At 44.4% G+C, this 21649-nt stretch overlaps 1 protein-coding gene across 4 annotated transcripts in view; it reads right to left on the bottom strand.

The window, feature by feature from the left end:
• TNFRSF19 (TNF receptor superfamily member 19) overlaps positions 1-21649 on the bottom strand; it is an 82104-nt gene that overhangs the window by 22756 nt on the left and 37699 nt on the right. The gene's annotated exons all lie outside the window — the stretch shown is intronic.

Genomic DNA, 21649 nt, shown 5'->3' with positions numbered 1-21649 from the left:
GACAAAGGAACTTCCTCAACACGATAAAGGTCATATGTGAGAAACCCATAGCTGACATCATATTCAATGATAAAAAACTGAATGCTTTTCCCCCCAAAACAGGAAGAAGACAAGAATGCTTGCTTTAACCACTTCTATTAACCTCGTGCCAGAAGTCCTTGCCAAAATAGCTAGGCAAGGAAAAGAAACAAAAGACACCCTAAGTGGAAAGGAAGAAGCAAAATTTCCTCTGTTCACAGACGACTTGGTCTTCTACGTAGAAACCCCAGAAGATTCCACAAAAAGATGATAGAACAAATTAATAAACAAATTCAGTCAAGTTTTAGAGACAAATCGACACATAAAAATCAGTTGTATTTCTATACACTAGCAAGAGACAATCCCCAAAATTAAGAAAATAATTCCATTTGTAATATCATCAAAAAGATTAAAATACTTAAGAATAAATTTCACCAAGGAGTAAACTTGTCCACTGGAAATCGCAAAACGCTGGTGAAAGAAGTTACAGGAGAGCGAAGTAAATGGAAAGACATCCCGTCTTCATATATTGAAATACTTAGTATTGCTAAAATGACAATACTACCCACAGTGACACGCACAAGGTGCCTAGCTGGTTCAGTCAATAAAGCATGTGACTCTGATCTCAAGGCCATTCATTAGTCCAAGCCCCACACTGGGCATAGAGCTTACTTTATTTTATTTTGTCATTATTATTTTTTAATGTTTTACTTTATTTTTGAGAGAGAGAGAATGAGTAGGGGAGGGGCAGAGAGAAGGGGACACACAATCCTAAGCAGGCTCCAGGCTCTGAGCTGTCAGCACAGAGCCTGACATGGGGCTCGAACTCACAAACCGCAAGATCATGACCTGAGCTGAAGTCGGACGCTTAACTGACAGGTGCCCCGGGCCTAGAGATTACTTTAAAAAAAAAAGTACAGATTTAAATTTAAAAACTCACTAGAAAGTAACAAAGTGATAAGCATGATTCAATGCAATCTCTATCAAAATCCCAATGGCTTTTTTTTTTTTGCAGGAATGAAAAAAAATCCTAAAATTCATATAGAACTTCAAGGAACCCTAAGTAGCCAAAACAATCTTGAAAAAAAGAATTGAAGGATTCCCACTTCCCAAATTCCAAACTTACTATAAATGCTGTAGTATTCAGAAAAGTATGGTACTGACATAAGGATAGACATACAGACCAACGGGAAATGAGTAAGAGTCCAGAAATAAGCCCATACAAGTCAACTGATTTTTAACAAGGGTACCAAGACCATTCAATGTGGGAAAGAACAGTGTCTTCAACAAATGTTGCTGGAAAAACTGGATATCCACATGCCAAAGAATGAAGTTCTTATGTATCTCATATCGTATGAAAAGGGCAACTAAAAAAATGAATCCAAGACCTAAATCTGAAGGTTGAAAGCTATAAATTCTTAGAAGAAAACACAAGGGAAAATGTCCATGACCTTGGGTTTGGCAATGATTCCTTAAATATACACCAAAAGCACAGGCAATGAAAGAAAAAACAGGTTGGGCTTTATCAAATTAAAAAAGTTTTGTGCTTCAAAGGACACCATCAAGGACATGAATGACAAGCCACAAAGTGTGAGAAAATATTTGCAAACCACATATCTGGGAAGTGTTCAGAGTTCAGAATATATAAAGAGCTTCTCCAACCGTACAAAAAGGCAAGCAATCCAAAATGGACAAAGTACTTAAACATCATTTCTCCAAAGAAGGTATATGGACGGCCAAAGGGCCCCAGAAAAAAATACTCAACATCATTAATCATTAGGGAAATGCAAATAAAAACCACAATGAGATACCACCTCACACCTACCAGGATGATGATGATGATGATACAGAAAATAAGTGTTGGTAAAGACGTGCACATTGCTGGTGGGAACATCAGTGATATGGCCACTGGAGGATACAATGTGGCAAAGAGAAATACCTGTTCTGTTTACCATTCTGTTTACAATGTGGCAAACAGAAATACCATACAACCAGCACTTTTACTCCTAAGTATATACGCGAAAGGATAGAAAACGGGGACTCAAATAGATCCTTCTACGCCAGTGTTCACAGCAATGGCCACAAGGCGGAAACAACCCCGTCACCTATCAACTGATGATTGGGTAACACAACTGTGGTGTATACATAAAGTGGAATGTCACCCAGCCTTAAAAAGGGAGTGAAAATTTGCCACATGCTACGACGTGAACCGTGAAAACATTATGCTAAGTGAAATAAACCAGACACGAGGCCAAACATTGATACAATTCCTCTTGTATGAAATACCCAGCATAGGCAAGTTGACAGAGTCAGAAAGCAGAGCAGACCTCACGAGGGGTGGACACGGGAGGCGAACAGGGAGGTACCGCTTAGTTGCTAGGGTTTCTGTCCGGACTGACGAAGGGTTAGGGAAGCAGATGGTGGCGGGGTGGGGGTGGGGGGGGCAGCACAACACTGTGGACATAGTTAATGCCGCCGAACTGTACATTTCCAAATGGCGAGTTCTATCACCATAGAAAAAGGATAGGAGGAAGTGACTAGAGGGTCTCAGGGGTGGACGGTGACGGGCTCTGACTTACACTTTAGAAAGAGGGCCGCCTGCAGAGGGAGAGAGGACATCTGGTGGGAGGGACCACGAGGGGTCCAGACGACAAGGATGACGGCTCGGGTTGAGCTCACAGCCAGGGCGGTGTCGTCGACCGGCTGTATTTGAGAAAGGCTTGTTGTGAGAGCAGCTGGATACACTGAATGGCGGTTGGACGCAAGGCAGGACGGAATCCAGAATGATGCCTAGGTGTCTGAAGAACACGGGCAAATCATAGTCCATTTGCTAATTTTTGGGGAGAGTGAAAACTTGAAGGATGGTGGGGGGGGGGGAGGTGGCAGGAAGGTAAGGAATAGACAATTCTGTTTTGACTGTCACGCTTGAGATACCTATTCTCTACCCGTGTGGGGCTGTGGAGTTGGCAGATGGCTGGACGAACAAGACCGAGGAGAGACAGGAACTGGAGACACAAATGGGAAAATCCTGGGAGCGAGGATAACACCTGAAGCCAAAGGGCTGGTAAAATCCTCCCCCCCCCGCCCCGCCCCCATATGTAACGTAGTCAAAGATAAGGACCTAGCACAGAACCCAGGTACGCTGTGAATTTAGGAAATCTGATGGAAGAGGAGGAGCTAGCCTCTGAGACCAGAAAAATAAGCAGGAACGGTGTTAAGGAAGCCTGGAAAAGAATGTGTTTCAAGAAGGAAGTGGTAAACCAAAGTTTACTGGGATGAATTGTTCTGATTCTTAAATAACTAGGCTACGTCACGGTATTTTATTTTAGGGACTAATTATAGAAAGCATATTTTAACATTCCAGCAGGAAGCTAAGCAGGTTTGTGATTTTAAAAAGCTAGTGACCTTGCTCATTGGAGCTACTGTTGAATAAATTTTTGAATTAAGATGAAACCAAAATGTGATTTAAAAATACGACGTCACCAAGTAAAATTATACAAGCAAAGCACGGTGGAAGTTCATAATAAATAGTAATCATGACTTAAGCAAGATCCCACTGCTTATGCAAGATTATTTACTTTAAAAAAGTTATCATTTTTCAAATGACTAGGATCTGCATCTTTTTCCTAAGGAGTCATTCTGACTTGACTTTGAAGCATCACCCAAATATGTACATTTTTAGCTTCACATCTCTGTTTACCAGCATCTGAGCCCAGTAAACATTGTCCAGAGTATCTTCTAACTCCTGTATCTAGGACAGACAGGTGTGTGTGTGTGTGTGTGTGTGTGTGTGTGTGTGTACAATCAAAAGTTCACCACGTCTGCAGGTTTCAAACACGTTCTGAGTGCCAAGTTTCCAAGTTAGTGCTCTAAATGTTTTTACGGATTTTCTTTTTTGAACTGAGAGCACATCAAAACCACTACAGCTCTGCAAGCCCTTCTCCTTTGTGGAGCCACATTGTAACTAAGGTCTGTTGATAAAGAACTTCTGAGCTTCACTCCTTGTGAGTTCTCTTCTAGCCAGCACACTAATTACCATTTCTTCTGTGATTTAAATGCAAGTGAATCAAGGCAGAATCCCAAAGAGGCCCCAGGCTTGCTTGCTTTTAATACTCCGGCAGACGATTCACAAACATGGCTATATTATAAACAGAGCCCAACCCTAAGAAGTTAACTTTTATCACTCGATTCCCCGCCTGGCTAAGTTGTATCTAAGGGCCACTGCACATAAAGAAAGTGGAACGTGAAAGGATGTCCTTGGAACGCCAACGATCCACGTATATGAAACCCAGTCTATTGCAATGGCACTGACAAGGTCTGCAGCTGTAGCATTATGGGATGAAGGTTATTCTGTTCTTTAGAGCGTTGTGGAGCAGGTGACCCTGAGAGTTCCCCCTAAGACTCTTTGAACCCTCTCCCCAGTGGGCGGCCCTGACTTGATCAATTTCTTCTTCCTCTGGTCTGCCTGCCCATCACGGTTTTATTGCCATTGTCAGCCTGTTACCATGTTTGCTGGGAGGAAGCCATGAAGAAAATGCGACATGCCCTTCTTGGGGGAGCGGGGAGGGAGGGGGAAATATAACTGCACTCGTTCTTAAATTTAAAGCACCAAGGAGTGCACTCCACACTTATGTTTATTCTCATATCCTTATATGAAGACATTTAAACAGTAATTTCCCTTAGATTCCTAACACACATTACTCCTTACTGTAAGACACTTAAAAATATATGGCTATACGACTGTCTGAATTGCAGAAGGAGAGGTGCAAATATTGCAATTACAACATTAGTTATGACCATCAAAGCTTTATCTTGCATTCTGGAAAGCTTTCACCAAAACGTTGTGTTCAATTTCCTAGAACAGATGTGTAACTGGAAAAGTATAAAGTTCTTTAAATAACAGGTCTACCAGTTACCAGTTATTTGCGATCTTATCTCCGCTCTTAGGAAACCTTCACTGAAGCCAGTAGTTTTAAATCATCTCTCAGGGAGTAAGACAAAGGCAACTGATTGTTAATAATTTGGTACTGACACAACACTATTATGAATCAAAGGGTTAAAGATAAGGTGGCAGCATATTTTAATTATGTAGAACAGTTGTTTTCCATTAGACCCACTGAGGAAGCAGAAAATGGTACCAATGACTGTCCAGATACATTAATATACCTAACAGCAAACTGAATGGGCAGATTCTACTGGTAAACAGCTCATATTACGTAGAGCATGTTCACGCAGTGTGTACATGAAACTGATTTTACTAAGCGAGAGCTAAAACAGCCAACGCACGGACTCTAGAGGCCTGATCTGCTGTTTCTGCTGGGGGCTCTGCTGTGGGAAGGTACTACGAGAACTGGAAGCATTGCTTGTTGACCAGTTTAAGCACTTTGCTTCTGAAGGCTCACAGATTAAACCTTTAAAAAGGATTAAGACAGAAACCTGCCTCCACTGGTCCGAATGTGATACCTGTATATCAACAGGTGTTCATCCTTTGTTCCTTTTGTCTTTTCCTGGTTTCAAAACTTACTGTCAAGGGGCGCCTGGGTGGCTCATTCGGTGAAGCATCCAACTCTTGGCTCCAGCTCAGGTCATGATCTCATGGTTCATGAGTTTGAGCCCCACACCTGGCTTTACGCTGACAGTGTAGAATCTGCTTGGGATTTTCTCTCTCCCTCTCTCTCTGCCCCTCTCCCCTCCCCACACTTTCTCTCAAAAAAATAAATTTAAAATAAAAACATGTTTGTTTGTTTTTTTTTTTTTAGAACTTACTGTAAAACACCACACATTCTAATTGTTAAGAACTCTGTAGTAAACAGTCTGGGTTTCGAATCCCCACCTGGCCACTTATCAGCAGCGTTACGACCAGCAATGACAACTTTTTGCCTCAGTTTCCTCATGGATACAATCAGGAGAGAATAATAGCTACCTCACGGGACTTTTTGTGAGAACTAAATGAAATAATGCATTTAAAGGGATTATTAGTAGAGTACCTCATGCACAGTAAGATTTCTGTGTTAACCATGCTTTTCCCCAAGACCGTTCAGAATCGGACATTATATTGTAATTATTATTATGTCAGGATTTGGACTGTCTTTTAAGCAGGTTGAAACCACCTACATAGTAGATAGGCTGTTGAATAAATGGGTGGAATGGGCATAAATGTGTCCTCATAACACACCCCTAAAGCACTGGAAAGTTCAGAAAGAAAATTAACAATAAAACAAACCAAAATAGTTCCCCCCAGAAGTTTAGATGCATTTCTTATAAAAGACATAGCTCCCACTGCTTTTACGGAAGTATCTCAGAATCTTACCAATACGATCTAACTGGTAACATTACGCAATGTTCAATAACAGTAAGCAACAATTAACAAAATGCCTAAACCTCAAGGAATATTGGGACTAAAATGGTAAAACCATTACTAAGAAAATCCTTTAGGGGGAAAAAAAAGAAAGAAAGAAAAAGGAAACATCCAAGGGGCACCTTGGTGGCTCAGTCGGTTAAAGGTCTGACTCTCGATTTTGGCTCAAGTCATGATCTCACAGTCATGAGACTGAGTCCCGTGTGGGGCTCCACACTGGGTGTGGAACTTGCCTGGGATTCTCTCTCTCTCCCTCTCTCTCAAAAAGCGACAAACAAACAAAAAAACTCCGATAAGCAAATAAGAAAGTTTAATTACCTATTAGTTACAGCGATGCCTCTGATGATCCAGAACTCGGGCATAACGGCCAAGAGTTGAAGGCAACCCCTACGGTTCATGTTCTCACTCATACAGAAGACGAAGGCCAGGAGCTGTACTTACTTTTCCTCAAACACACCTTGTTGAGGATTCTGCAGGGGTGAGGGGCAGGCTGACCCTACCACAAGTGAGGGCAATCTTGGTACAAGGTGTCCAAATTCTTCCAAAGGCTTATAGTAAGTTATTATTGGCATAGATATTTGGAGAGAATGAACTAAAATAATGATTCCTCTTTCTTCCCTCGCTCCTTGAGCAGGACTTACTACCTACATAGTGACAGACACACAGAAACAGAACAAGTACTAAGGAGAAACAAGGGTACACATTTAAATCACATGCAGAAAAGGGGTAGGGAAGGAGGAGAGAGGTACAGAAATGATGTCTGAAAGGAAGACGCAGAGAGGAAGTCTATGTCTATTCACGGACACCTCATTTGTCTGGTTCTACCGCCAATATTTAATTGGCAAGATTACGGCAGAAAAAAAGACCAGTTACGTGGGCAGGGTAATTTGACTCTGTTCATTCATGAGGGTGGGTTGGTGACACTGAACATCTTCGACATGGAGGACTGCCGGCACGGAAAGAGAAGGACTCACTCTTGAGAGGAGTAAAGAGAAGGAAGAGAAAGAAAGGAAGAGAAAGAAGGAGAAAGACGAACGGAAGGCCCGCTGGCCCAGCAGAGCAGCCGTAAGCAGAAAGATACAGTGACCGACGGAAAACTGTATCCTATGTATCCTATGCCTCTTTGCTCTCCTTGATTTACCTTTTTATTTTTACGGGGAGAGTCAAACTCTCCCTCAAAGTTGGCCGCATTGCAGTAGTCAAGGAAGTCTGCAACAGCATTTATTCGGCAATAAGCTGACGGTATGAAACAAAGTAGGGATTTGGTCGTTTCGAACTCTCATCGACACAGCTCAGTGCATTTGCTGACCTGAATTGCTAACCTGTGAGTTTACAAAACCTGATTTAAAAAACTAAGGCAGAAGTCACCAAGTCTGTGGTTGGTGCGTATAGACACGGGCTTGGTTCCCTAGTCAACGCAGACCATTATTTTCCATGCAAACCTCCTCCAACTAAATACACGGCCTCTGACAGCACGTTTTAAGAGTCTTTGGGGCAGCTGAGCTCCTCTCTCCTCTCAGGCTGCACCACCCAGAACCCTCTCCACTGCTCCAGACATCACCACGCCGACGCACGGGATGGTGTAGATGCCGACTCACGCTGCAAAGGGAGCTGATGGTACTTCGTAAGTGCAAAGGGTTGTTATCGTGCCAGTGTCGTTTAGTTTTGTTCCTAAGCCGGAAACACACCGTACCGTCGTTCGTGCTGACTGTTCTGGTAAGTGCTTTGTATTTAAACTGCCGGAAACATTGATTTTAGAATACTCTTTCACATCCAGCACTGTATGCTGCTTTCAAAGATCGACTTTCCGAATACTGGGGTCTTTCTCCTCGTCCCCCCTACAGCCACCACCCACCTTGGTTCTCGCCTGTCACCCCTTCCTCAACTGCACACCACGGCCTCCAAAGCGGTTTGCGTCCTGCCAGGCGTGCGGACCACGGGCTGGACGCAGGAGCCTGTTTTGTTTGGACCACACGGTATTGGCTGGGGAGGTGCCTAAGCCGTGAAGACAGAAGTGTGGACTCAGACCCACGATCCTTCACGGTTTGCTCCCCAGCACTGGGTGTGGGGGGAGGGAGACACCAGGGGAAGAAGGGGGACAAATCAACCCGGCATGTGGATATGGCTGAGTGCTCACTCTATCACGGCTCACTCTGTTACCGACAGTGAGCGGCAAAGATTTTTAAAAATGTCTTTAAATGTAGCTTTAGGGGCGCCTGGGTGGCTCAGTCGGTTAAGCGTCCGACTTCGGCTCAGGTCATGAGCTTGCGGTCTGTGAGTTCGAGCCCCGCGTCGGGCTCTGTGCTGACAGCTCGGAGCCCGGAGCCTGCTTCGGAGTCTGTGTCTCCCTCTCTTTCTGCCCCTCCCCCATTCATGCTCTGTCTCGAAAATAAATAAACGTGAAAAAAAGTATAATACATAAATACATGTGGCTTTGGATTTTACTTATTAGTCCAATATGTGAATGTTTCTACCCAGAAAAGGAAAATTAACTGTATTTATAAGACGTTTTAACCAAACAGCCGTATTTCTTTCCAACAGGACAAAAGAGAATCATAGATGCACAAGATAAAGAGTTTTTGCTCTTTAAGACGCACACATCATGGAACGCGCTATCAGAAATGCAGCAATGAAAGTAAAGGGACCTGGGACCTAAGGGCACTCGGCAGCCCGGTGACAGGACTAGAGCAGGTGCGACGCAGGGCCGAGCAGACCAAGGGGTCAGGGGCATTGCTGAGAGAGGGGCTGGGCTGCCGGTTGAGGGATTCAGTCTGGCGACAGACAGAAAGGCAGCTGTGAAGGCCGGGGAGGCAGGAAGAGCGTGACCTGTGACCTGCGGGGCTGGAGGTCAGAGAGCACGGCAAAGTTCACCCAGGACGTGAAGAAGCGTTCGGGAAGGGAGAAAATCCCAGGCAGCGGCCCTGTCGCTGGAGGCTGATGTCACAGTGGCCGAGACTCGGTGAATTACTTCACTAGGCTTGGTTTCTGCCCTTCGTCATCTTGCTTCAGATCACCGGGCCTAGAGGTCTGTGTCCCGCCAGGGAAAACAGGACGGAAATGATCACGCGTGTCTCTGAGGGAAAAGAAACAGAGAAGGAAGAGAGGCGGAGAAGGCAGCTCTCACAGGAGAGCGGCTGGCCGGGCAGGGAGGTGACCGACAGCCGCTGGCCGCCCGCAGTGGAGACCACCGGGTCAACCAAAGACCGTCGCCGCCACGTGCTGTTCCGGGAAGGCCTGTCACGCCCACGGCGAGCTCGCTGCTCCTTCTCTTGGGCACTCGGTGGACTACAAGCGTAACTCTTTGGTGCTTCCATCGTGATAAACACCATAATTAACGCCGGAAACATTATAAGCCACAAAATGGCAGCGGATTGTCTACGGCAGTTCTCCGCGCCCACAATAAAGCGAAGCGACTCTTCCCGCTTCCGAGGATGTTTTTCTTCTTCTTCTTATCCCACAGTCCTGTAAGGTCTTGCTGTGTTTATCTGACCGATGAAACGGTGGAGCGCTTAAACTTCCACACCGGGACACAAAGGGGACACCATAGAAGAAACACATCACTACGGCCTTAAACATCTGTGCCGAAGGATACACAGGCTCAAAGACAGTTTTGCTTCAACTGGGACTAACAGACGGGGTTGCCATCTGGGAACTGGAACAAAGATCCGAAACCGGGCCTCTGCCCTGGTGTTCCCTGCGCAGCGCGCTTAACCCTTTGGGTGCCAGAATCCATTTAGGCGCCTGGACTCCATATCCTTGTAAAAGCATGACCGTGTTCATTTTGCCTCAGAGTGGAGAAGGCAGGATCAAAGAGGCAAAAGCTTTTACCTAAGGACTCTGCCTCCTGTAATTGTGAGCTTCTCTGTTACTAGCAAAGTGGATAATTTTTATTTACCTCGCTGCAGCATTTAAAGAAGTAATCTCCTGTGAAATTACCCTGAGATGATGAAACTCCAAATGATTTCTGCCCATTCACTTCCAACTACGGAAAAATAAGGCATGTACATTTATGCACAGCTTAATATGGCTGGGTCTACACTGAACAGGAAATCGGGATTCAGGCTGTGCTTCTTGGTGTCGCCTAGTCCGGCAGAATTGATTCTGCTACTTACGAATTTATATACAATTTTAGAGTCGACAGAACCTATGGTAACGAACAAAACCCTGGGTGAAGTCGGAAAGAGCCCGCTCTTCTGCGGACTTGGAACGTGGAGCAGATTCAGGAATTCGACCGATGCTCTATTTCCTCTCTTCAAATTATTAGCATCTTCGTTGGGTACACGAAGAAACCTGGGTCACAGAAAATCTAAATGTCTGGTTTGAAAGTTAGTACAAGGACCAGGACTCCAAATCACGTCCTCTTCCCAGGGAAGGTTACGTGAGCTAACATGTAAGACGCATACTGGTCCGTACTGGTCCTGGGATGATCAAAGCGGGTGGTTACGTGAGTGTCCTTTCAGTCCTAATTAGTTCTAGACGGCAGAGAGAAACTCCCCCGACTTTACGGTTCAGATCTTTGCCGAGGCCCTAAAATAACAGACAACAGTTATGATGAACTAAAATCTAATGATACTGATGTGACATCTTAAGTGAACCTCTTCCCAATTTGTGACCTCCCCGACTTTCGGGAAGAAATCAAATGCGGTGGCATCACAGAGAGCCGGCAAAATGTAACAAGTATTATAGTATTAATACAACTAATAATTAAATTAATGGAACGCGTTGAAATTAAATTTATTAAATTAAATAAAGTAGTAATTAAATCTTGAGAAAAGGGTGAAGGCCTGTTCATTTGCTGTATCGGCTGAAAATACCGTGTGCCGCTAGTCTCCTCTCTTCCCTTGCCCCCCTGAAGTCTAGTCTGAACCACAACCAGAAGGGCTTTTTAAGTTAAGTCAGGTCGTGTCATTCCTGTGGTGACACTGGGGTCTCTACAAGGGCCTACCAGCTCTACTCGGCCCACGCCCTCTCCCCAGGCCCATCCATCCCACTCACTGGGCTCCAGCCTCTGCTAAGTGTGTTGCTGGCTTTGCCCCAAATCGCAGCCCCCAGCTCACTCTCTCCTCCTCTCCTTCAGGGTTCTGTCCTAGGATCACTCTACACAGGCCTCTCCCTGGCCACCTTATTTTAAATGATACCCCTTCTTTTGAGCGTTAGAATGCCAACTGCTCGGGGACTGAGAATTTCATCTGTTTTTCATTGTGGGGTCCCCAGTACCCACATCAGTGCTCAGGAAAGGCATTCAACATATTTGTCAACGAACAAGAGGGCAGACTGATCTACAGGTCATTCGCGACATCACAGAGATGCCCTGAGGAGGATTCTGCTGTATCCATACTTACATCAGGCACTCAAAAAGTGTTCCCCAACACGCTTCCTGAGTTCAAGAGCCTAACACCAAAAAGTACTTATTTTTTTTTTCATTTTAAAGAAAAGCATGCCTCCTGTGACCACTGGAAAGCTTTCCAAAAATGATTAATTTTCAATGACATTTTCAAGTCTGATAGATTTTGCTCATTTAAAGACAAAATGTGGGGCGCCTGGGTGGCTCAGTCGGTTGAGCGTCCGACTTCGCTCGGGGCACGATCTCACGGTCCGTGAGTTCGAGCCCCGCATCGGGCTCTGTGCTGACAGCTCAGAGCCTGGAGCCTGTTTCAGATTCTGTGTCTCCCTCTCTCTCTGGCCCTCCCCCCGTTCATGCTCTGTCTCTCTCTGTCTCAAAAATAAATAAATGTTTAAAGACAAAATGCAACATTTCATGCCATAATGCTTGGGTCTCATGGTAGAAACGTTAAACATGGTCAGAAAACACTAATATATACGTGCATAAATTTTTCAAAATGCAAGAGAACAAAAAGATGCCCAAACCATATCTTCAAGGAATCTGGTAAATAAGATAAAAAGAACCCTTCTGAGGCTACTCCAAAGTTGTCAGTTAACAGCACTTCCCTTCTGAGAGAAAGGATGCAACGTTTTACATCTTTATTAGAGAGATGATTACACGGGCATATACATCTGTCAAAACTCACCGAATTATATGCATTTGCTTGCATGTCAATTACATTTCAATTACGTTAAAAAATTATTTTGTAGCAGTTAAAAAGAAGAGGCACTGTCCTCCCTTTAATTGTAACTGTGTAAGTATCAAGGAAAGATATTTCTTGAATATTTAAGAAAATGACTACATGATTAATAACATAGATAAGACTTCCATGAAAACTTAAAACAATTTCTCTGAGATCATCAAGATAATTTTAAGAAGCAGTCAAAGTAATGTTTTAAGCCCCCAAAGTGGGATATCATCTTGAAAAACCCTAATTCCTATTTGATACAGGACTTCAGCCTTTCAATTTTTACTTTCGACCACCTTTTCCAAATTGGAATTATTTTACGCTTTTTCTTCCAGTAGAGCGACTCAATTACATTTCATTTAGAGTTTCACAATTTTGTCTTAATTTAACGATTATTTTTAAACTCTCTTATAGGCGTAAGAGAGGTCCTTCCGAGTTTGCTTGGAGAGGCGAATATACAGGTTGCAGGTCTATGCCGTCAGGCCGACCTGGGATCGAATCCTGGCTCCTTTTCTCTGTGCCTGATGCCTGGCTGTGAAGGGAAGGCACTGGAGAAGCACAGAGAAACAGTGCAAGCTCAGGGTGGGAAAGGCAGGTGAAATGTCTGGTCCCCTTCAGAATTCAAGCTTTGCTATTTTCAACCCTCCTGGTGATTCTCTTTTCCCTCCTCAAAATGATGTGCCTCAAATTAAATCCCCTTCCAGCTGATGGAGGAAGTGGCCAGAGGCATTCACCCTTGTTTAAAGAGAAAAAAGATCTCCATCCGTTGGTGAAGGTGACATATTCCAGTGCCTTCTGGAATGTGAGCCCACAGGGGACCAAACCCTGGTCTCCTGGCACAAGGTGAGCCCTTACATACTACATCCTGAAAATAAATGTCCCCCTGTAGGAAGGGGAAGGCTTTCTAAGTTTAAACGCTGAGGATTTCCACTGCAGGTGTGGCACAAACTGCTAGAATGCTTTCTCCACGTTTATTTAGATGCTAAGCATTTAATGGGCACACACACAAATCACTGTTCCATTTACAAAAGTCCACAACTTCATGAAACAGGCCTGTTGGATTTTATATTTTTTAAATAAACTGTACTTAATCTAACATTCATTTAATTTAGTGATGGCCTTTAACAAACCACAACCTGTTTCTTCAAGAGTAAATATTTAAACCGGCTCACTGACTTTAAATGTTTCAAAGAGACTGCAGATAAAGGGCAGGGAAGTCCGATTTATAGCTGACTGGGTAATAATCAACAGCTACCGGGATCAAAGCCTGTGGGTTCCTTTTGTATCTCCAGCTCAGGACACCCCTGCCTCCCAGATGTCACAGGCAAAGAGGCAGTTCCCCAGAGAGACCGCGAGCGGGGGAGAGACAGAGAGAGAGAGACAGAGAGAGAGAGAGAGTCCCAAGCAGGCTCCGTGCCGTCAGCTCAGAGCCCAGCACCGTGGGGCTCTATCTCATGAACCAGGAGATCGTGACCTGAGCTGCAATCCAAAGTCAGATGCTTAACTGACGGAGCCCCCCAGGCGCCCCTGAAGAAGTCTTGATTTCTATAACTTGAATGGGGCTAGGGCTAAGACAAATATTTGAAATAGCTACCTGATCATACAAAGCGGTAGCATTTATAGCACACTTTTCCTCTAACGAGGCCAACCCATTTAGACTCTCCAGCTATTTTTGCAACATCCCTGGAAAAGGAGGCATTTGGTCTAGCCCATTTTCAACCTATGTGCAGACGCCCGTTGTTCACCCCGTAAGCAAATGAGCTTCACAAAGGATTCATCATTTTCTAAGGAAATCCGTCTGAAACCGTTACGGTGGGGTTCTGCTTTCTTAAAAAGATTTCAACAAATACAAGTGGATCATCTCCCCACCTCTTTTTCGGGGCCCAGGAAGAAGAGGGGGAGCTACGGCTACCAGGAGGGGTATTACCAGGACCCTCAGGGGTCCGGCACTGGGACGCGTAGATCTGTTTGCGCTGCGCTAAATGGCACAACATCTCAGCTGGTTCGGAGCTCCTGTGGCTGCTTTGTGCATGTTTGGGACTCCTCCCCGCTGGACCGCAGGCTGCCCTTCTGCTTCTTGCCTTCTCCGTCTCTGCCTCTGCTAGATCCTTCCCTCCCCTCCTCCCTCCGCCGGGGCTGCTTCACTTGGCACAGCAATGCTTAGGACAAAAAAAAACCCAAAACAATGGATGGATTCCAGGGAAGGGCTGGAAAGGTGCTCTGCTGTGCAGGGATTCTGCAGGGACGCTGGCTGATTTCTGTTTCTTGGGTCTCCACATAAGCAACCTTCAGCCGCTACCATTTTAGACCGTACATGCCAGGAACTGGGCTTTTAACCTCAGCAGTTTATGTGCCGAAAACGTCCAGAAAAAAAGCTGAAGTCTGCTTGCGATTCACCGAACGCCAAGGTCTCTTCCTCTGGCCCCTCCCCTTTCAGAGAAAACCTGAAGACGCATCGTATTGGCACTGATTCCGAAACACTTGCAACTTCCTTCCTTTTCAACTTGTTTCTGGTTTCTTTAAAAGACGCCTTTCCCAGGCACCCTACCTTTAGAAGAACCTCATGATAGTTGCACGTGAATACCTTTGGACCCAGAAGCTCTGGGCACCCATCCGCAGTGCGTCCGTGGGGAAAGACTGCTTCCTGCACAGCGATGTGAACAGCAACGATGCGTGTAACACAGCAGCCTTACAGTCCAACTGTAGCCCAAATACCTAAATGGTACTTTAGTCACTAATGCCACTAAAACTGGGGCACCTGGGTGGCTCAGTCGGTTAAGCGTCCGACTTCGGCTCGGGTCGTGATCTCACGGTTCGCAGGTTCGAGCCCCACGCCGGGCTCTGTGCCGACAGCTCGGGAGCCTGGAACCTGCTTCGGATTCTGTGTCTCCCTCTCTCTCTGCCCCTCCCCTGCTCACGCTCTGTCTCTCTCTGTCTCTTAATAATAAACGTTTAAAAAAGTAATGTCATTAAAATAATGCTTAGATAGTATATGAAAAAAATTATAGCGTAAGTAGAAAAAGGCAAAGCGGTATGAACACCATAATTACATCGAATTTTCAAATATCAGTGGTAAAGATCGAAAAAGGGTGAGAGAAAACCACCCAGATGCTGGCTTTTGTTTTGTACGCGCTAATGCGGGAAATGCTTTGCTTATGGTATTCTCCCTTCTTGTTTTCTACTAATCGTTAAAAGTTATCTTTAAGGAGCAAGTATTTCTTTTAAAAGGTTATTTCGATGTTACCTTTCTCTGTTAATTTGGAAGGTATCTTAAGTTTCTTTTGAAGAATAATCATTTTTTAAGGCTGTCATGTATTACGTATTGGTACAGAGACCTGCTGTGTTTTTAGAGACTGGTAAGCCATGTCAAACTCCTAAATAGCTGCAGGCCAACATAGCTCCCGCTTTTTTCTCTTTCCCCCACACAGTGACTTATCTGGTCACTTATCTCTTTAGAATCACGTGGCTTGTTTTACAAAGCCCCCAAGAACAAAGCAAACATCTAGGTTAAACACACTTAAATAAAGCTGCGCTGGATGAAAAACCGCTTTGAATTTTTTCAAAACCATTTGTTCCAACCACAGTATTTGTTCCAAATTAAGTAAACATTGCTCAAAGAAATCATACAAAATCTGCATTTCTTATCAGACCCAGGGCAGGATGTAGTTCTTCTAAAATTTCTTGTGTGTTCCCCCCGCCTGCATTTCTCCTTAATGCCCTAAATGGGTACATATTTTTAGGAAGTGAAGTAAAAGCAATGAGGAACAAAGCCCCAAGCAGGGACTTTTATATAAATGGTGCCTTTTATTGATCTGCAATTTACACTGATGTCACCAATCAACCCTGTGCTCTTTGTCGCAAATTAATGCTACTGGTGAGCTGACAAAGAGGTGACCAGTGGACTAATCAATTGCCTTCACACATCCATCAGTATTAGTTTGAGGGGAGGGAAGCTGAAATGAGCTCACGCTGGTCAGGCAGGTGGCTCGGGGCCTTGGGCAGCGGGGACAGAGAGGAAAGAGACCAGCCTATGTAGGGTTGCTGCAGCCTGGTATTCTAGCCATTCCAGTCCTCAAACACAAAATCCACCGCAGCCCCTTTCTGGGTTATCCTTTGTTGCTCCCCTGCCGGTGGGGGTGGAAGACAGCAAGACAACAATCAAAGCCAGCTGCACCCTGAGACCCTCCCCATGTGGGACATATGCTCCAAGGAGCACACGTGGGCTGGGGTGGGACGGCGGGAGATGTAGGGCAGGTGCGGTCATCACTTAGAGCAGGCCGGCAGGTAAACGGTCATTACTGAGCTAACTCTGTGGCAGGTATGTTTCTGGATCTGATTTCACTTAGTTCAAAAATCTGCATGAGGTATTCCGTGCTCACATACTGGAAGATTTAATATTAAAACGCCCATAGTACTCAAAGCCATGCACAGATTCAATGCAGCTCCTATCAACGTTTGAATGGCATTTTTCACAGAAATAGAACAAACCTTCCTAAAAGGTGTATGGAACCATAAAGAGCTGAACGGCCAAAGCAATCTTGAGAAAGAAAGGACGAAGCTGGAGGTAACATGCTTCCTAATTTCAAACTACATTACAAAGCTATAGTAATCAAAACAGTATGGTATTGGCATAAAAACCGATCAATGGGACAGAATAGAGAACGCAGAAATAAATCCACAGATAGGGGGTCAATTAATTTATGACAAAGGAAATATACAATGTATTGTATACAGTTGTATACAATAAATATACAATGAGGAAAGGACAATCTCTTCAATAAATGGTGTTGGGGAAAAGTGGACAGCCACATGCAGAAGAGTGAAACTGAACCACTTTCTAACACCATATACAAAAATTAACTCAAAATGGATGAAAAACTTAAATGTAAGACCTGAATCCATAAAATTCCTAGAAAAGAAAAGAGGCAGTAAACTCCTTGACATCAGTTCTTGGTGATGATTTTTGGGATCTGACACCGAAAGCAACGGCAACAAAAGCAGAAATAAACGAGTGGGTCTACATCAAACTAAAAAACTTCTGCACACCAAAGGAAACCATCGACAAAGTGAAAAAGCAACCTACTGAATGGGAGAAGATATAAACAAATCATATATCCCAAGGGGTTAATATCCAACATATATAAAGAACTCACAGAACTCAATAGCAAAAGGAAATCTGATTAAAAGATGGGCAAGGGGGTCTAAATAGACTGTTTCCAAAGAAGACATACAGATGGCCAACAGGTACATGAACTCATCATCACTCATGAACAGGTACACGAACTCAACATCACTCATCATCAAAATCACAGTGAGATATCACCTCACACTTGTTAGAATGGCTACTATCAGACAAAAAATAACAGATGTTGGCAAGGATGTGGAGAAAGGGGAACCCTTGGCACTGTTGGTGGAAATGCAAACTGGTGCAGCCAGTTTGTAGAAAATAGCATGGAGGTTCCGAAAAAAAAAAATAAAAATAGGACTACCATGCGACTCAGCAATTCCACTTCTGGGTATTTATCTGAAGAAAATGAAAACACTAAGTCAAAAAGGTATCTGCACCCCATGTTCGCTGCAGCATTATTTCTGATAGCAAGACAGGAAACAACTTAAGTGTCCACTGATGGATGAATAAAGAAAACGTGGTTGACAGAAATGTGGGAGGTTTTCAGTCTTGCGTTTCTGTTAAGTCGTTACTTTGGTATGCTTCAGGTATTACATCAATATAAGAAAATGTACTTAACATTTATTTCAAAGTACTCTTGTGTTACTAATATGGACTGTATTTTCAAGATGTAGCTTGCTATAGGCTGCACATTTAGGGCACCACTTACGTATGTTCTGGGGCACCTGCAGAGGTGGCCTGAGTCACCCCTGTAGCAGAAGCATCTACAGACGTCACAGGAGAAGCAAACAATGCCCTGCTATGACCGCGAACTTCATCTGGACTCTTGGTGCCACCGGGAAAGCCACTGTTTTCTCCGATCGACTTCCCTCCCACACTCCGTAATGAGAACTTCAAAGACCTGTGCTTTTCCAGCCTCTGAGTTCCCTGGCTCCTGCCTGACTTGGCAGAATACAGTGCCTCCTACTTCACACACACAGAAGCCAAGTGTATGAGCCCCCGCCCCCCACCTCCTGCCACCGAAGGCAGAAGTCCATGGTCACTGCCCCCGCTCCCCTCTTCTCTCGTTAGAGCAGGGAGCACTCCCTCCTTCCAGAGAGGGCCAACCCAACAATTACGCTTCAGGGTCCTCTTCCAGCAGCCCTTATGCGACTGCTCATTCCAGTCTTTTCTCATATAAAATAGTCAACCTCTCTCAACCTTTCCCTTCAACCTGCAAACAAGCAAATGTGTTGCTCACCTAAGGAACGAAATTAAACAAAACCCTTCACTGGCTGCACACTCCCGTGTCACCTTCGCAGGCAAACTTCTGGACAGTTGTCCAGAACTGTCTCGACTCCTCCCCTCGTTTCATTATCACCTGGTTGCATCTCCATTACTCACTAAGACGGTGATGTCGATGTCACCACAGACCTCCAGGGTCCTAAGTGCAAAGGACATTTCCAGTGTCAACCGACTCGACTTGCGCACAGCATCCAATGGCTGCGGGACTCTACATACTCTCCTGGCTTCTTCTGACTTCCCTGGCTCATCCTCCTCTAACCGACCCTTTAGATCACAGCTTGAAAGTCATAGCTCTGTAAAGTCGTCCCTAATGTTCCTACATCATTATTCGCTATACATTCTTAGAGCACCACAGATCCCTCCAGGCACAGGACCGGCCCGTCACACTTTTGCAGCCATGTGGGTAGGATGTGAATACTGTTGCATGTGGGGTAGTCAGTTGACAACTCCCCCCACTATACCATAAGCTCCGATAAGAATCGGGGTCTACTGGTCTGTCATCGTGGGCCTGGCTCCCATTGGACGCTCAGATATTTGTTCAACAGCTAAATGAACAAGGCTCTGTCTCACAGGACAATGGTATTTCACTTGGCCAATCAGAGTCTCTCCTTCAGAGGCATGACCCGAAAGTACAGACCGAAGCGGCCCCTTGGAAGCATGGGGGGAAATGAGGAGACATAAACAGAGTCCCCACTGGCTGAGAAACCATGGCGGTGCTGACCAGAACCCAGGGCAGAACTCACAGCCTCCTGCCACAGGGGGGCGACAGCTCCCACACTCCAGCGCTGCCCCAGGCCCCAAGTTCAGGGATGTTCCAGCCTCTCACTACCATGTAGAGCCTCAAAACAAACCCCATTATTTGAGGCGGCTTGAGTGGTGTCACTTTCTTACAGCTGACTCTAAATAAAACAGGAACTCTTCAGCAGGAAAAAAAAAATCACCGGAAAAGTAGTTCTTTGTGGGTAAGTTGAAACACCCAAGCAGAAGAAATGAAAACATAAGGTACCTTACAGAAACCCCCCAAAAGACTTCAAGATCTCTTCTGAGGAGATTAGTTGTGTGCGCCCTGGAATCATTCCCAAGAACTGTGCCAAAGGCAGCAAACCTTCCTTTACAGAGATAAGGATTAACACTCACTCAAGACCACCAGACCATTGTTTCATGATTTGGAAGGCTATTACCTTGCACGCGGCATTTCCCACTTAGAAAAATAACTTGTTTTTCTTTGCTTTCTAAAAAGTGGCATTTATGGAGGAATAGATCTGTACACATACGTTAAGCCAGTTAACTTTCTCTTCAAATTGTAACTTACTCAGGATTTTACAACACATTAGAAGTTAAATGTGAAAACTATGTTGCAAGTCTAATTTATGATGTCCGAGCTTAGCCAGATCCCCAAAGGCAAAAAATTCCAATGCCTCAGACTTATGACCAGATCATATTAAATTTAAACCGAGTAAATTAAAGAGAAAAACTAACCCAAGTACTTTCCAACTCTAAACTGGGCAATAGCAGTTACTTTACTCAATCTTTTAATGGTGCTTTGGGATGAAATACATGATCTTAATTTGCCTTCTGGGCAAAATGATGGCTGAGCTGACCCACAGGCATGACCAGGTCGCCGCCCTGTTTTAACTGGCAAGAGGACATGTCCTTTTACGGGCTGTGTAGCATAAAGCATCTCCTCTATATTAGGTTTTTAGAGTTTTGGTTTAAATGATGAATATTAAAGCAAACAAAAAGTCAACATGTCGTAGATTACGTGTTTGTTTTTCTTAGGGAGACAGTAGAGTGTGGTGGTAAGGACGCAACGTTTGACATTAGACAGATTAGGGTCTGAATTGTGTCTCCACTGTTTCCCAGCCAACCATGGAAAATTATTCTTCTTTCTGGACCCAGTGTCCTCATCGATAAATTTAGGCTGATGATAGGGCAGCAAGAAAGTTAAGGAAAACAACTGTTTCCCTATTATGGCTGAAACATAACAGTCAAAACTGCATTTGTTAAATGCAATGAATTATTTGGCCAATGTTTGCATATTTTAAAAACAGGGCCAATATGCATTTCTGTAAAGCTCAGAATCCCCCCCCCCTTTTTTTTTGCCTTTCTACTACATTAAACAAAGAATAGAAAGTAATGCATTTCGGTAAAGGACGTAATGATATGGATTGCAAATTACATGACATTCTTGAAAACACAGCACTATGTGGCCTTATCAGTAATACAATCACTTTCAGTTAGTTCAGAGGGTGCTTTTGTCACAGAAGAAGCAAGAACACATCAAAGCGACCCCAAATATATACATCTCTATTACCAACACTCCCCAGAAAGGCATGAGTGACCTATACACAGGATCAACACCTCCCACCCTCTCCCTCCTGGACACGGAAGCACAACCCACTAGAGCCTTGCTCAGCAAAGACAAGCCTTGAGCCCGCCCGCCCCGGGGGGAGCCCATCTGCTGATTTCTTTCCTGGCCCATCACCTGTGAGTTTCCACTGGCCAGATCTGTATGTGGGATTAAGAAAAGCCAGGAGACACTCTCCTTCCTATTCAAAATCAATGCAAACTGAGAACTGCTAACGAATATTTTTTATATCAAAGGGGAAATTATGATAGAAAAAGATCCATGTTAATACAGAGAAGAAAAGGCAAAAATTTCTCATAGTTGTATTTCTGCCATGCAATGGGTTTTCTCTTCCTATTTATCTGTGAAATGAGAAAAATGAAGGAGTGAATGAAAGGAGCCAGTATTTAACTTAATGATATATTAATGAGGGTGGTGAATCA

The sequence above is a fragment of the Panthera uncia genome (assembly GCF_023721935.1).
Source record: "Panthera uncia isolate 11264 chromosome A1 unlocalized genomic scaffold, Puncia_PCG_1.0 HiC_scaffold_16, whole genome shotgun sequence".
NCBI classification, from domain to species: domain Eukaryota; kingdom Metazoa; phylum Chordata; class Mammalia; order Carnivora; family Felidae; genus Panthera; species Panthera uncia.
The sequence above is the reverse complement of the archived record's forward strand: the minus strand, read 5'-3'. Positions and strand labels throughout refer to the sequence as shown.